Source organism: Lactuca sativa, chromosome 5 (genome assembly GCF_002870075.4).
Source record: "Lactuca sativa cultivar Salinas chromosome 5, Lsat_Salinas_v11, whole genome shotgun sequence".
NCBI classification, from domain to species: Eukaryota; Viridiplantae; Streptophyta; class Magnoliopsida; order Asterales; family Asteraceae; genus Lactuca; species Lactuca sativa.
Genome location: NC_056627.2, coordinates 92,892,651 through 92,909,670, shown reverse-complemented (window position 1 = coordinate 92,909,670; position 17,020 = coordinate 92,892,651).

Below are 17,020 nucleotides of genomic sequence, written 5' to 3'. Positions count from 1 at the left end.
AACATCTGTAAGTATAAGAAGTAAGAAACAATTTAATTTCTCATAACTTTTGAGAAATTAAATTACCCTCTACTTTTTATACCTACAATTATTCCTACCCATTTAAATTATGACAAATCATCATTTAATTTAATTGTATTTGATATATTTCTAATATAGCTTTAATGAGTTACATAAAAAAATATGGAATGATGACACATGTCGTAATTTTATTGGGTAGGAACATTTGTAGGTATAAGAAGTATGAAGCAATTTAATTTCTCATAACTTTTGAGAAATTAAATTACCTCCTACCTTTTATACATATAATTATTCTTATCCATTTAAATATGACAAATCATCATTTAATTTAATTGTATTTGATATATTCCTAATATAGCCTTAATGAGTTACATAAAAAAAAATATGGAATGATGACAGATGTCGTAATTTTATTGGGTAGAAATATTTGTAGATATAAGAAGTAGGAAGCAATTTAATTTCTCATAACTTTTGCAAAATTAAATTACCTCCTACCTTTTATATCTATAATTATTCCTACCCATTTAAATTATGACAAATCATCATTCAATTTAATTGTATCTGATATATTCCTAATATAGCCTAAATGAGTTACATAAAAAAATATGGAATGATGACACATGTCATAATTTTATTGGGTAGAAACATTTGTAGGTATAAGAAGTAGGAAACAATTTAATTTCTCATAACTTTTTACAATTTAGAACTTATAAAAAAAGAATCCTATAAAAACCATGTTATCCTTTGATGCACTTGAGAAATCATTATTTTATTATTAAGTGTTGGCCCAAGAAGGGGGGCATGGGCTTTGGCTCAAGGAAAATTTTTTGTTGGGGCAGAAAAAATGGTCCATTCTGTGTCAAGAAGCCCAAAATGTCAATTTCTGAAATCTTTCTTCTGTTCTTCAATTTACATCACTGGACAATCTTCATACCTTCAATTTCTAATATCATTATATCAGCCTTCAAAGTTCAACTACTGAACTGGAGGGGAAAAAAACCCTAAGAAACTCCATGGCAATTTCAGAGACAACTCATTGTAGTGCTTCAACCACGGTTAAGGTATTTTATTTTTAGTTTTCTGAAAGAGAGTTTGGTTTTAGCATGTTTTTTGATTACATGAAATGAAAGAAATTCTATTATTTTAGTTTTCTCTTTTTTGTTTGACAGTGAAATATATTTTACTTTTCTGATATTAATTTGTATTTTGATTTTCTGATATTAATTTGTTTTCTGATTTTCCAAGAATCAGGTTTTAGTTTACTTCAAGCCTTCAACTTGAGTTGGGATCCTGTCAAAGTTCAAGCTATTTCAAGAATCTGGACCAATGGAAGAACCGATGAAAAATCGAAGAGATTTGAGAAATAGAAGTATAGAACTATGAATTAGGCCTTGTGAGAAAAAAAATCGCCAAAGTATTTGAAAATTTTGAAAGGACCCGCCGTTTGCTATTTTTAAATGATCCGGTTGAATTGTCCTTTTTGAAAAGTGAATGGTTGACAAATAAGAAAATGCCACGTGAAAAGTTAACTGTTAAATTTCCTCCTTTTGCAGACACGTGTACAAGCAACTTGTAGATAACAAATATAATCATGGGTTTCGACTTGAACAATGTAGGTGTCAAACCAAAATATAAGATTTAGTACATATATAAGTTCATGTAGAGTGAGAACATATAGAGTGAGATAACATATCAAAAATGCATGAGAAGACAAACTTTTAGAATAGCATATCGAAAATGTCATTGCAATATCAGAAAAGATATTTCATATCGGAAATATTTTTGGATTTTGTACTTTTTATAAAATATAGAAATAAAGAAAATCTTTTGGACTTTTTTTATTGAGATTCATAAAAGACAAAAATATAAAAAAAATCTTTTTGGTTTTTTCGATATATATATATATATATATATATATATATATATATATATATATATATATATATATATATGTGTGTGTGTGTGTGTGTTTGTGTGTGTGTGTGTAAGAAATTAAAAAAAAAATCTTTTTAGCTATTTTGATATTTATAAAAGCCAGAAATAAAGAAAATACTTTTGGCTTTTTTAATATTTATATGTAACAATAATGTCAAGACCTTTGTAAAAAGCAATTCTCTTCAAATGAATCTTCGAATTCAAAAGATTTAGAATTAAACAATTTTGATATGAAGAACATTAAGTAATATTTGGAAGTCTAATATCTTTCGAGTAAAATAGTTTGACAAGGCTTAAAAGAGAATTCATTAGCAATACCGTGTGTAAAAAGCAATTATCTTCCATGAGTATGCCAATAATTTTATCTTTTGGATATATCCTCTTTCCAATTCCACGAAACACAATCAATCGTAACTTTCATAGAAAGATCTTACATGAGAAGCATGAGTTTTATCTCTGATCAAAATCCTCAACATATTTTATACTATGATCCTTATGTTTAAGACAAGAATTTTCTTCGTTCAAAATTTTCAATGTATTTCATGACAAGAACAAATTGTGCACTCTTAGTCTAAAGAACTACGTGTAGATTCATGTTAATGGATTAATAAAGCGAATTAAGGAACCACATGGTACCAGGTTTAGAAACCCACCATTAATGACTATATAAGGATAAACCAAACCAAAAGCATATCATCCTTAACCTCATACTTCTGTGTGAACAAAGAATATTTGTAACACTCCAAAAATCATAAAAATTTAAAACTTTTCAAAGACAACCATTAACCAATCATTGTTTACAAAAGAGTCATTGTTTCAATATTCAAAATTAGAGAATTCCCAAGATCCCATATCATAAGACAGGAAGATGTGCATGATAAAGCATTCGTTTTCCCGTGATCATCTGAAGTACCTGAAACAAACTGAAACTGTAAGTCAAAGTTTAGTGAGTCCCCCCCCCCCAAGTACCATCACACAACATATAAAATATATAAGTTGGCATGTTGGGTCCACACCTCTCAGTTGGATTACCCTGACCCACAAACTCCCTATTGGATTTCCCTGCATACCACATACTAGGTCCACAACCTCCCGGTAGGATTAGCCGTGCCCCACAACCTCCCGAATGGAATATCTTGGCCCATAACCTCCTGGTTGGATTGTCCCAGTCCGTCGACTGACAACACAAAGCAGTCGTCTCAACCTCAATGTAACACGTCAAATTAAAGCAGATAATATACACATTCAACAGACAAATAATAATACAGTCGGTAATCACAGGTAGTCGTACAGATCTACAAGTCTAACACATATTAATAATTATCAAATAATCAAACATGTCTATCGCATACTCAACATAGCATAACTCAGTATCTAACAATATATATATATATATATATATATATATATATATATATATATATATATATATATATATATATATATATATATACTAGTCGTTACCCGTGCAATGCGACGGGAGACATTAGTTTATTTTCGGATTGTTTTTTTCTACTGATTTGTTTCCTTTTTTATGGAGAAAAATAGAGGTTTATTTTGACAATTAGTGTCATTTCAAGAAAATGTTTTATAAAAAACACATGATACATGTGTAATATATCGATTACTATTAAAATGTGATTTTTTATAAAGCATATCCATAAAGCGGCAGGAACAAATAGTTTCTTAGCGGTGATTAATAAATTTCGGGGACGGCTGTTCTCTTGCGGAGATTAATCCTATTCAATGAATAATTTTCCTTGAATGATAATTTTACTTTTGAAAATGTCATATAAAAAAGAAAACTAATGTATTGAATATTATTTATATTAAAATGTCTATAAAAGCAACGATTCCATTGGTCCATTGTTTTAATCATACGAGGAATAAAAAAAAAATTGATGGACGACTTGTTTGATCAAAATTGGTTCACGTGCCTTTTAATTTTTTCCCAAATATAGGGGTGATAATAAACGGGCACTTGGCCAAATTAACTCGTGGTTATTTGAATGTTGGAAACAAAACCAAAACTAGTTATCAATTCCAATGATTTTGGAACCGTTCTTTGAACACTTCTAAAATTTTAGAGTTTTTTCGATTACAAAAGGAAAAAAATCCAGTGACTAATAATTTCCCCAAAACCACTATTAGTAGCTATCTGGTAAACTTAATTACTTTTTAAAATAAAATATGGAATGACTTTTTAATGAATACACAATAGAGTACGTTTAATATGTAGAATGTTTATCTTTACCTAAATGTCTTTTTAATTGAAAAAATGGGAGAACCATATGAGCATGATATCACATAATCGTTTTTGGATACATTATTGATTATAACTTGATATTTAAATTAAAACTTACAATGAAATTAAATTTTATTATATCCAAGAAGTATTGGAGGAACCTATTTTACAAATAGTATTGTTTTAGACAATACTATAACTATAACATCTTACTTCTTTATAGTAGTATTGACTTGATTATTATAACATGTTACTTTTTTCTTACTATAACATATTGCATTTTAAAAATCTATCCAATGAAAGCAATTTACTTCTTTATAGTAGCATTGACTTGATTATTATAACATGTTACTTTTTTCTTACTATAACATATTGCATTTTAAAAATCTATCCAATGAAAGCAATATGTAATTGGAGTCTTTTAAAAAAAAATAAGAAAATAAGAAAATTTGCAATTAAGTAAGGTCCTGTTTGATATGCAATTGACTGGGTCCGGTCAGCACTTTTGGCTGACTCGGTCCAGTCAGCCCGTTTGATAAAAGGCTAAACACGTCCGACCCAGTCTAATCCTCTGATCCGGTCATAGAAATTTGACTGACTCGGTCCTGAGTAAAAAATGGATTGACTAAAAATCTCTCCGTTTTGCCCTTGAACTCCCCCATCGTGAACGACATCACAAACGCTCTCTTCCTCCATCGACACTTCCTAACCTGCAGCCTCCTTCCTTCGACGTCTCCTTCATCCACCTCCGCCAATGCCTTCCTGTGCCAATGCGCCGTCTTCCTCATATGAGGGTTTTTTTCTTCAATATTTGGTTTCAATCACAAATCCATGAACTCCTAATCTCCCTCTGATGTTAAGTTAATTCTTTTTTCCTTTAATTTTTGCAGGTGGGGGCTTTCTTCTCCAACTCTCGATTCCAGGTATGCATTCAACTTCAGTCTCATTTTCTTTATCTCGTTTGATTCTTGTTCATTTTTGCAATCAGTTGGGTGAAGGATTGAGATGACAAAATTGATGATTGAGACTATGAAATTGATGATCAATGAAGATGGAGATGTATTTTGTTGCTGACGAATTTGATCTTCATGAACTTAAGGTTTGCATTTTCTTTCATATGTAAATAGCTTGTTAAAAGACCATACCATTTACAATGACATTAATTTATATGTAAATAGGATGTTAGATTAAAGATTGTAATTTTTTTTACATGTAGTTGACAAACACTTGGGAATATTGGAAAAACAACATATTTTTTCAACTTTCCTTTTTTATTTCATATTATGCAACTTCATCTAAAGTCTAAAGAGGAAATTTTGACATGAATATATAATGCCTGATTTGATATGAAAACTCAATTGTTGTTGGATGTATTTTGCACTTTCATGGAGAGATTTCTGAAAATCACAACAGGAGCAAGAGCTTGGAGTTAAATTATCCATGAACACAACCAGATCATGCAAAGGTTTAGGATGATAAGATTTGGTCAATACTTAGGCTATAAGTGTAGATGGTGATTTTGTGATGGTATAAGTTGTGTATAGTGGAGATAAGAGTAGAGAAACTATGGTTGTAATGGAGGGTTAAGGTTGAAGGGTGGAGAATAGAAGTCAATTACATCATTTTGTCACTATGTTATATATATATATATATATATATATATATATATATATATATATATATATATATATATATATATATATATATATATATATATATATATATATATATGCATCTTTTTTGAAGAACGGTTGTAAATTACATTATTTTGATCAATTTGATTGTTTTTATTAAACATTTAATATTATAAATTAAATGGTAAATTATAAAGGAATTATTATAAAAAATGTTGTTTGAGGGTAATGTAGTCATTTTACACAGTCAGTCAGATAGAAAATCAAACATCAATTTTCAGTCAGATGTTAACTCAGTCAAAACTTCTAACTCAGTCAACTTCTAACCCAGACAGCTCTAACCCAGTTAGCAATTATCAAACGACCTCTAAATACTTATACAATTGCAATGACAATTGCACATTGTGAAGATACATTCAGATTTGTATTCTACACATCTGATGTAGAAAAGGAACATATAGATTCAATAAAATCCAATGACAATGAAAGTGAACCTTAAAGCTTCACATGGTTTAAAGGAAATACAATGCTTCCTCAAGTTTGCAGGCATCACAGTCTACTTTCATTTTATTGTCAAACTATAAGAAAAATCGCCTTTAAACCTTACTACATCTTCATGACGAAAACTGACTATCGCGTCATGCACATAATACGATAGTGTTACCGAATTCTAGTAAAAAGACGTAATATATTATTCTGATTTGTCTTCACATATGATTCCAAGTTCCAACTGACATGTTGTTGCTAATCTCATACCTGCAATCAAGTATAAGAATTTTAGCTAAGAAACCACCCATAAAAAAGCCCTCAATACAGATATCAACAATAAATCCTTCCTGGTTGTTGGTTTTCTCATTTCTTCTTTTGTTTGTTCATTTTAATTTTAAAACTAATATTTCACAAATGAATGCAAATACATATAAATAAGGAAAAAGGATTTCCACGTTGTGATTTTGGATGAAACTTCACCCCTACATAGAATGGATGGCTTGGAACTTTCAAAATGTGCATTATATAAAAACAATGCAATAACACATTCCGGTTATAAGTTTTTATGGAAATGTATAACAAATATATAAGGCTCTAAGAACATGTCGTATCACTTTGAATACGTAGCATATCACTTGTTTAATAGATAAAAACATATAATGATGGAAGGGAACGTGCAAGTATCTAATCACAATGGAAGTCAACTTATTTAAATTATGAATCACGATCGATTTGGTAATATCATTAAAAAAAGTATACCTAACATCAGCGTTGTCAATAGAGATCATAGCGATCGCTATTGCGATTAGCGAGGCGAGGCGTTGGTGTCTCGCTATGGGGTTCATAGCGAGGTAATAGCGACGTAGTGAGATAATGTGTTTTTTTAATTAAATCGATTTTTTTATAAAATGGCAAAATTGATTGCTGGAACATGTTTTTATTGATCGGAATTGGTCTAATTATTGATTGGTATTGCCAATTTTGCATTTGGTATCGCCAATTTGGTGTTTGGATCACTGATTTGGAGATTGGCACATCGATCGGAAAAAAAAAGTTGTGCTTCACCCCTTCGATTTAGTTTCTGACTTCTCATGTTATGATTAATGCTTCTAATACATTCAATTGATTATATATTCCATATTTTTGTACTCCTATTCTACAATTCCTTTAATTGTCTGTATCACAATTCCAGTGTTACCACTTTTGCTCCAGTTCTGCTTCCCTGTTTGAAGTTGTTTGAAGTATTAGTTGCTGGAAATTTGGTTTGAAGTGTTAGAAGTTCAATTTTTAAGGAAAATTGAATTTTTGTTTTTATGTTAAATGTTATTAAAACAAATAGGAGCAAAGTTTTATGAGATTTATGTTAGTTTGATGCCAAGTAGTGTGATAAAGGAAAGTTTTCCGGCACTGCTCCTTTTCTCCATATCAACTTTAAAGGTTTTTGTTCTAGATTCTTTTACACTTCGTTTCTTTCTTTGTTGTACACCTATGTACTTACAATTTCTGTTCTTCTCAGTTATAGTTTGAATGCTTATTGTGAATCAGTTATTTAATATTCATGTTTTAGAACTTATTTGATCCACTAGTATTGGTTTTTAGCTTATTTATTTGTTATAATTGTTAAATAGGTGAAGGTATATATAGTATTAATTTTTTTAATAGGGAATCGCTAAAATGAAATAGCCGTCGCTATCTATCGCTATCGCTACATAGCATATAGGTAGGTTATCGCTATTACCTCGCTATCGCTATCGATAACACTGCCTCACATCACTGCTAAGGATATTCAATTCTAATTTGGTACCATCTTAAACCATAAATATCATGGGAAAAGTCCTAAAACAAATCACATCCATCAACTTGATAAACTACCCTATGAATTACCAAGCAGATCAAGCTAAAACAAATCATATAATACTTTTTTTTGTTGAAGAAAAAATGAGGCTAAGATATAGTCTTACTGCTTCTATAGATGGAAAAGAGTCAATATATGTTTGAAACTTTGTGATGAAGCAATAACACGGGCTTCACAATGACAATAACATCCAAAAAATTGTTTGGCTTTGATGAATGACTCCACTCATTCAGTTCACGGGATGATGAACACACAAACACGCACAATCATCAATCATATTAAAAGTGACTTACATTGGTTGCAAAGGTTTTGATTATGATTTTTTTCTTCTTACAGGAGAGCAAATTTGGAGCTAGATCACAAAAAACCATCTCAAGAACCACCTATACCAGGAACTATTTTACAAAAAATAAATTGCTTCCTTCAAATAAAAAAGGAAAGATGGGCCAGAAATGTTGGGGAGGAAGTATAAAGAATAGAAGGTGAAGATGGTGGTGGCAGATGTGGGTTAATCAAATCCATCTCCATCTGATTTCAAAAATTATGGGTCAAAATGTGGGTTCATCAGATCCATCTCCATCTGATTGCATGAAAACACCGATGAAATCAAATTCGGGAATCAAACGGGACAAAAAAAATACCAGAAGGCATGATTTGTGGTTGTAGGTGTTGGTGTTGTGTAGCAATGGCTTCAAGAGAACGCTGAGAAACCCATATTAAAACTATGGAAGTTCAAAAAAACCCATATTAAATCACAACAAGAAATCGAGAACATGCTCATAAACGAAAAACCTGCGATCAAAAATAAAAAATAACTAAAGAAAAAAGAAAATCATAGATCCAGTACACTGTTACACACATTATCACAGAGAGAAAGGGACAGGGATAGTGGGTGAGAAACCTTGGTCGTGACCCTGCTTTTCAAGAGGGAGGGGGGAAGAGAGACAAACTCCCTTATGTACTATCCTGTACGTGCTACACTGACTCAGGCCCTGCTGGCCTTTCACCCGTGGATCAGAAGTCATGGGTCTCTCCCTAGGACCCTCTACTATACGCACCTGGCACAACTCTCTCTTTCCAGGGTGCTCCAAATCGATCTCGCATCTGCAACTTCTTGGAAATCATATCCTTCATGGTCTGACACCCTTCCACGCTCACTAACTCACTTGCCAATGGCTAAGCTGCAACAACGGGAACATCCTCTGTCCCCAAACCGGGTCACAAACTTTCCCTGAATCTTCTCAGATTCTCCAAGACTCTCACTGAATCGAGTATGGATCATGTGCTTTCAGTAGTACGGGCCCAATACTACCTTCCACACCTATCCATACTTTCCTCAGCAATCCTCCTGAATCCTCCAAGTCACTTCCTCAAACTGGTACCCTGAATGCTCGCTAACAGCTCAACCGAACCCACTAAAGCACTTTCCAGGCTTTCCTAGGTTCCCGTACTCACCTAATCCTCAGCTGCTGAAGGACTTCCCACTAATGTCAACTAGCTACCTCATGAATATAGCCACTCGCGATTTAGCATATTCACTTAGTAGCTAGCTCACATTACCAAGAGTCCCTCGAAGCACAAAGCAAGCAACATTCAGACAATGGGAAATCTAACCAACACATTCCAATCAAATCAGTTTATCCTCCTATCAGGAATCTATACTAGCATGTAACTCCAAATGCTCATACAATCAGGCATAACCTAAAAAGGCTATCCTATCACTGACCGATCAGTATTATCATGTAGTTCAGCAAGCACATACAGCAGACACATAAGGCATCTTTCTAGATCTTTAGCTTTAGTCTAGCATGCAGTTCTCATAATCATATCATATCATAACACAACATGTATGGGTATCTTGGGGAAAACTTACTTGAGCTCGGTTGATTGCACGCATCACACACCTTGTTTTTGTCAAAGTTCTTTTATCCTTCCAAATTCTTTTCAAACGCTTTTTATAAAGTGATATTTTTTTTCTTTTGACAATTTCCATACCAAGTCCTTAGTTTGAGTTCAGACACACCCGAGAGTGTGTCTGAATCCCTCAAACCAAGGCTCTGATACCAACTTGTAACATCCTAAAATTCAAGGCCAAAAATTTCATTTTTAATTAAGTAATTACATAAAACCAAAGTTTGAATAATCAAAATATAACATTATGAATCCATATCAGAGTATAGACCCAAGGATCTCGTGTGCAGAAAACATAGTGTGATGCGCTGCGACCAAGCTGTCACAATCAGGAATTTTTGTGCCTTGTAACTACAATACTTAAGTCAAATTATGAATCCAAAAACATAAGAGCATGTATGATGCTTACTCTATGACAACAAAATTGCAATCAAATACACCATACAAGCATTACAAATAGTCAACAAGCAATTGGAAACCCTAGAAGTTCTTGTTTAGGTCCATTTTGGACTAGGACTTCCTTATTGGGCCCAATGGACCAATAAGCTTCCAATTTGACCATCTTGGTCTTAGAGCTCTTAAATGGGCTCTAATTGGACCCACTTCCGTTTATTTCAACATTTTGGGCCATATTGGGCCTAGAATGAAACAAATTAATTATATGAACCATTTTGGGCCATATTTAACCTAATGTAGCCCTAATAGGTCATAAGAATCGTGTTTATGGTTATTTGGACCAAACATCACTTAACATAACCATGAAAAAGGCTTAATCATACAAGGCCCAAATTCTTTTCTCTCCCTCTCTAATTCTCGGCCCAAGCCCATGTAAAAAGGGAAAGTTGACTTCTCATGGCCACCTCATTTTTACATTATGGTTTTCCATGCATCTTATCCCATGTTTCCATGCACATATCACTTCAAGATCTATCTCTTTCCCTCTCTCTTGCATTCGGCCGACTCCAAACACACACACACAATTCTCCCACAATTCTCTCAAGGAAACTCCCTCCACTCTTCATCAAGATCTCGAATTTTAGAAGGTTTTTCAAGAAGATATTTCCACAAATTCTTCATCTAAGGTAAGATTATGCTTGGATCTATGATCTAGATTCTTTGTTTTATCAAAAATCTCTTTCTAATCCATGCAAAAATCATGATCACTCTCTTAGAAACTCCCTAAGTTCGAAATCAACAAGGGAAGACTTGTTAGAGCCGAAAACAACATCAAACTTCTTCCAATCTTCTCCAAAACCGAAACCCAACTCAAGGTGAGCTTCATACCCCCTCTTTTTTCGGGTTTTATAAGTTTTGTGGGGGGAGAATACAAGCAAATGTGTAGATCTATGAGTATATGTATGCTTTGTGTGATTTCTATGCTTATATATATATGTTCTTATGTGATTGTGGTGTTGGTTCTAGTCAAAAAGAGCTTAGAAACTGAGATATACAATATGTTGACTGAAATAAGTATAACTTATATTATTTCACACAAATCAATTCTAGAAAAATAACCAAGTTGGTTAATATGAACATCTTTGGGCTTAAAACCCATTTTTGGGCTCAAAATGCTAAAAATATAAAACTAAAGGGCCCAAAATGACAAAATACAAATTCTGAGGGTTGAGATGAGTCAAAACAGTTTAAAAATGTATTTTCTGAAAATTTACTCTTTTGAAGGACTAAAATGTGAATTTTTAAACATAATGGGCCAAAAATGAACTTTTCGGCCCAATAAAGCCCAAATTGCGAGATTTTTAATTTGGAGGGGCTGAAACTGCACTTTTCTGTAAAACAGGGGACTACTAGTGTACCAAGTCCATTTCAAGGATTAAAAATGCTTTTCAAATTTAAAAGGGACCAAAGATGCAAAAAAAAAAAATCCATTTTGGGTCAAAATTGTAAAAATTGCGAAAATAGAGGTTTCAACCGAGAAAACTTCATTTTGCGGGACTAAAATTGTTTCTCAAGTAAATTTGAGCTGAAAAATACCTTTTCAACAAGTTTTGATACTAAAGTGTCAAGAAAAATGGTTTAAGGACAACAATGGAAATTCTTTTATATAAAGGGTTAAAAGTGTAAATTTATCCAAGAAGGGGATTCAAAAAGAAAAATTCTAATGTTTTAAACAATAAATCCTTTAAGATAAAATACGAGTACCATGACTACCGGCGAAACATAATACACCTTCAACACCAAAATCGTTACCAAACGAATTGATTCGGTCTCGAATCAATAACGAATCAAAAATCAATACACGACGACACTTCAATACACACGCGGAAATTACGGGAAGTCAATACACACGTGGGAATTCACTAGACGTCGATACACCATCTTTGGGCCCGAAAGTTTCAAATCGTGCTTGTTGGGCCTAGCTAGCCTAATGACATGATCTTTAGGCCCGAAGGAAATGCGTTTACAAGTTGTTGGGTCTTATACGACCTAATACCGTGTAAAAGGACTTTCAATAGCTTTTGTGCTGTTGGGCCCCAAGGGTCCTTTAGCACTGCTAGTAAATTTGAGAAGTCAAATGCGAGTCGGGCCAAGGGCCTTTCGCATTCACGATAGCCTTGAACGACTCATGGAATTAACGGGGGCTTCGCACCCTCTTTTCTTCCTAGGTTGTGGGGCTATGGGAAGTCAGGGTGGTTGGATTAGGTGAGTAGTACAGACGACGCCTAAGGGATCGTTTGTATAGTTGTAAGCTAGTCATTATCATTAATGTGTGACTATAACAACTCACCACCCATAATTAATCCAATGTCACCTGGAATCATCGAATACACACGTCGCAACGGTATAACAATATATAAAACGCGTAATTTAAAGTATTAGGAAAACATTGGGTTTTCCTAGGGATTTCAACACTTACACCTACATGATGCATACCAAGTATAACAATTTTTCACACTTATAGAAATAAACAAGCATACTTACGGATCTTCACACATTTTCTTACTTACAATAATCTTTTTCAGAAAATATCGGATTTTCTGGTGGTTTTTTTTTTCAAAATAATACAAAACATTATGTTTCAAACATTACTTATGAACTCACCAACATTTCATATGTTGACGTTTTTCAAAATACTTGTATTCTCAGGTAACAGGTAAATCGAAGGAAAAATGTACTCAGTGATGTCTTGTTGTTTGTTTAACTAGTATCGAACAATCTACTTTTTGGGAATGTAATGTTTTGAAACAATGTACTAAATGTAAACACTACCAGTTGTAATATTTCAATGCATGGTGATGAATGATGTTATGTTTCATGTATATTCACTATGATGGTATTCAATTGAGCCACAACAGCCCTCAGACGTTTCCGCCGTCTGGTTCGGGGGTGTGACAGCCGACTCCTTTCCTTTGAAACAAAGTACCTGAAACCAAAACTGTAAACCGTAAGCACGAAGCTTAGTGAGTTCCCCCTTCATACCACATACCACATAACACCATCGGTATCTCTCAACCAATAACTGCCATCGATATCTTTCAACCGGTAACCGGGGACTATTTCACCCCTACCACTATCACATAATAATATGTTATAAACATACTGATCACGTACTAACATCATAAACATGCTGATCACATACTAACATATCATAAACATACTGATCACACACTAACATATCATAAACATACAGATAAGCATTGCATGGGTTCTGTATACCCCTTCGGTATCTTTCAACCGGTATCTGCCATCGGTATCTTTCAACTGGTATCCGCCATCGGTATCTTTCAACCGGTAACCGGGGACTATTTCACCCCTACCACTATCATATAATATCGCGATATAATCATACAATCAGGCATTTCTGGGGTACTGACCTACCCTTCGATCCTAACGACCGAGTCAGGGAAAAACTATTCCCTGCTACTACCACTAACACACATAGCATATCACATAAACATATCTCATAAGCACATCACATAAGCATATCTCATGAGCGTATCACATAAACATACCAAGATAATTATCACAAAGACAATTATCTACCAACTACCCCTGTTGGTGGGCCGGCATTGTGTCCTTAGACCCACCCCTACTGGAAGGTAACTCACATCACACTGTTAAAGTCCCGTAGACACAACCCCACACTGCTGAAGTCCCGTTGACTCAACCCCAGTTGCTGGGTGACAGATTCCCAAACTGTCAACACGAAAATAACACCCAATTAATAATTGGGCCCCAACACATAACCATAATACATACTTGGATAATTACTACATTACCCCAAGCTTGGCTTATTCAAGCCCAAGGCCCAAACCATAGGCCCAAAGTCCAACTAGGAATTAAGGCCCAACATATGGCGCAATTTTCCAAATTGGGCACAAGCCTATATATGGTCTTACTCTACGTCCCAACATCATATAATCATTAAGGCCCAAACTATGTCCCAATTTTCCCAATTGGGGTCAAACCCCTTACATGGGCCCTACCCCAAAGCCCATTAATTGTTCTAGTCCATTTGATTGATCTTGGATGGCCCATTTAATAACCTAATCATCAGGCGCAATTGAAAGGCCCAATAATAAACCCAAGTGAAATTAGGGTTTCACATAAAATGACAGTTAGGGTTAAGTGTTCCTACTTAATCCCTTAAGGACTTAATCCATTAACTCCAATGTTGACTTAGGTTGATTGTAAATGATTATTAATTAATATTCTAAGTTCATTAATTAATCCCGATGCGATCCTGATAAATCCCAAATTAGGGTTTTCCAAACCCTAACTAGGGTTTCCAACCCATCTTAACCGAATAGGCCCATTAGCTAAGTCCTTGGATCCATTAGGGTCCATTAAGCCCATTAGACACATGTTTGGGCTTTTATGTCCATTAAGCCTCATTAGGCCCTTTAGGGTTTCAAGGCCCATTAGGGTTTTAGTCCTTGACCAAACATCCCCAAACTAGCAATCCCAACACAACTAAGCACACCGCCACCTGACACGGCGGCCGGTGGCGGCAGCCACCACCTCATGGTGGTGGTTAGGGTTTCCTTTACTATTTTTTTTCCAATTTTTACAATTACAATGAACTCATGAAATAAACGCACACACTACACTAAATAAACACACATCCGTAACCACCCTTGTGGTGGTCGGCGGTGGCATGTGGCGGCAGCCACCACCTCACGGTGGTGGCGGTGGCTGTTCTTGATTTCCCTGGCTAGGACAACACACTAATAATAGAAACACACCCAAAAACACTTCAGCTTCACGGGTCCTCAAACTTCGCCATCATTTTACGGTAGCAGGCAGCGAATCTAGGTCTTCATGGAGTGTGTAACATCCCAAAAATACAGGCCAAAAATTTCATTTTTAATTACGTCATTTTAAAACCAACAGTGTAATAAAACATCTGTAATATTTTGTCATGTCAAAACCAAAGTAGAAATAATCAAACATGTTATCATAAAACAATATCATAGTGTAATCCCAAAGATCTCTTGTGCGGAAAACCATAGTGTGATGCGGTGCGATCAAGCCGGCTCCTTTCCTTTGAAAACGAAGTACCTGAAACCAAAACTGAAACTGTAAGCACAAAGCTTAGTGAGTTCCCCCATCATACCACATACCATACGATCATATAACATACATATACTGTCAGGCATATCTGGGTGCCCGACCTACCCCTTCGGTCCTCTCGACCGGATACTGCCTAACATATCTGGGTGCTAGCCTCCCCTTCGGTCCTCTCGACCGGATAATGCCTAGCATACCTGGGTGCTGGGCTCCCTTTCGGTCCTCTCGACCGGTAACCGGGGACTATTTCACCGCCTAACACTACCACATAAAAGCATAGCATAAACACATAAGTCATATACTGATTAGCATATCTGGGTGCTGGCCTACCCCTTGGGTCCTGTTGACCGGTAAGTGGGAACTATTTCACCCTCCTACTACTACCACATAATATCATATCACATATATCATAATCTGTCTAGCATAGTTGGGTACTAATCTACCCCTTCGGTCCTCTCGACCGGTAACCGGGGACTATTTCACTCCCTACTACCACTATTACATAACATCATATCATGCTAGCACATAAACATAAGAGGAAGTAGCAAACATAGACAATTATCACAAAGACAATAATCTAACAACAACTACTACTGGTAGGCCGGCATTGTGGCCGTAGACCCACCTCTACTGGAAGGTAACTCACCTCACACTACTGAAGTCCCGTAGAAACAATCCCACACTGCTGAAGTCCCGCAGACTTAACCCCAGCTGCCGGCTGACAGATTCCCGAACTTTCAACACCAAAATAACACCCAATTAATAATTGGGTCCCAATACATAACCATAAACACCTACTTTGGATAATTACATTACCCCAAGCTTGGCTTATTCAAGCCCAAGACCCAATCCGTAGGCCCAAAGTCAACTAGGAATCAAAGCCCAACACATGACCCAATTTTCCAAATTGGGCCTAGGCCTATACATGGTCTCATTTTAAGGACCAACATCATATACTCATTAAGGCCCAAACCTTGGCCCATCTATGGCCCAATTTTCCAAATTGGGCCCAAGCCCCTTACATGGGCCTTACCCTAGGCCCATTAAATTACTCTAGACCATTTGCTTGATCTTGGATAGTCCATTTAATAACCCAAATCATCAAGGCCCAATAGAAAGGCCCAACAATAAACCCAAGTGAAATTAGGGTTTCACATAAAATGATGATTAGGGTTAAGTTTCCTACTTAACCCATTAAGGACTTAATCCATTAAGTCCATTATCGCTTAGATTAATTTTTGCCAAAGTTTATTATTTAATATCTCAAGTTATTACTTAATTCTCGTGTGTGACCCGATTAATTCTTAAAGTTAGGGTTTCATTGGCATTAGGGTTTTCCAATCCAAATATTAGCCCATTTATCAACTTGTTGGCCTTTTATGTCAATTAGGGCTTTATTGG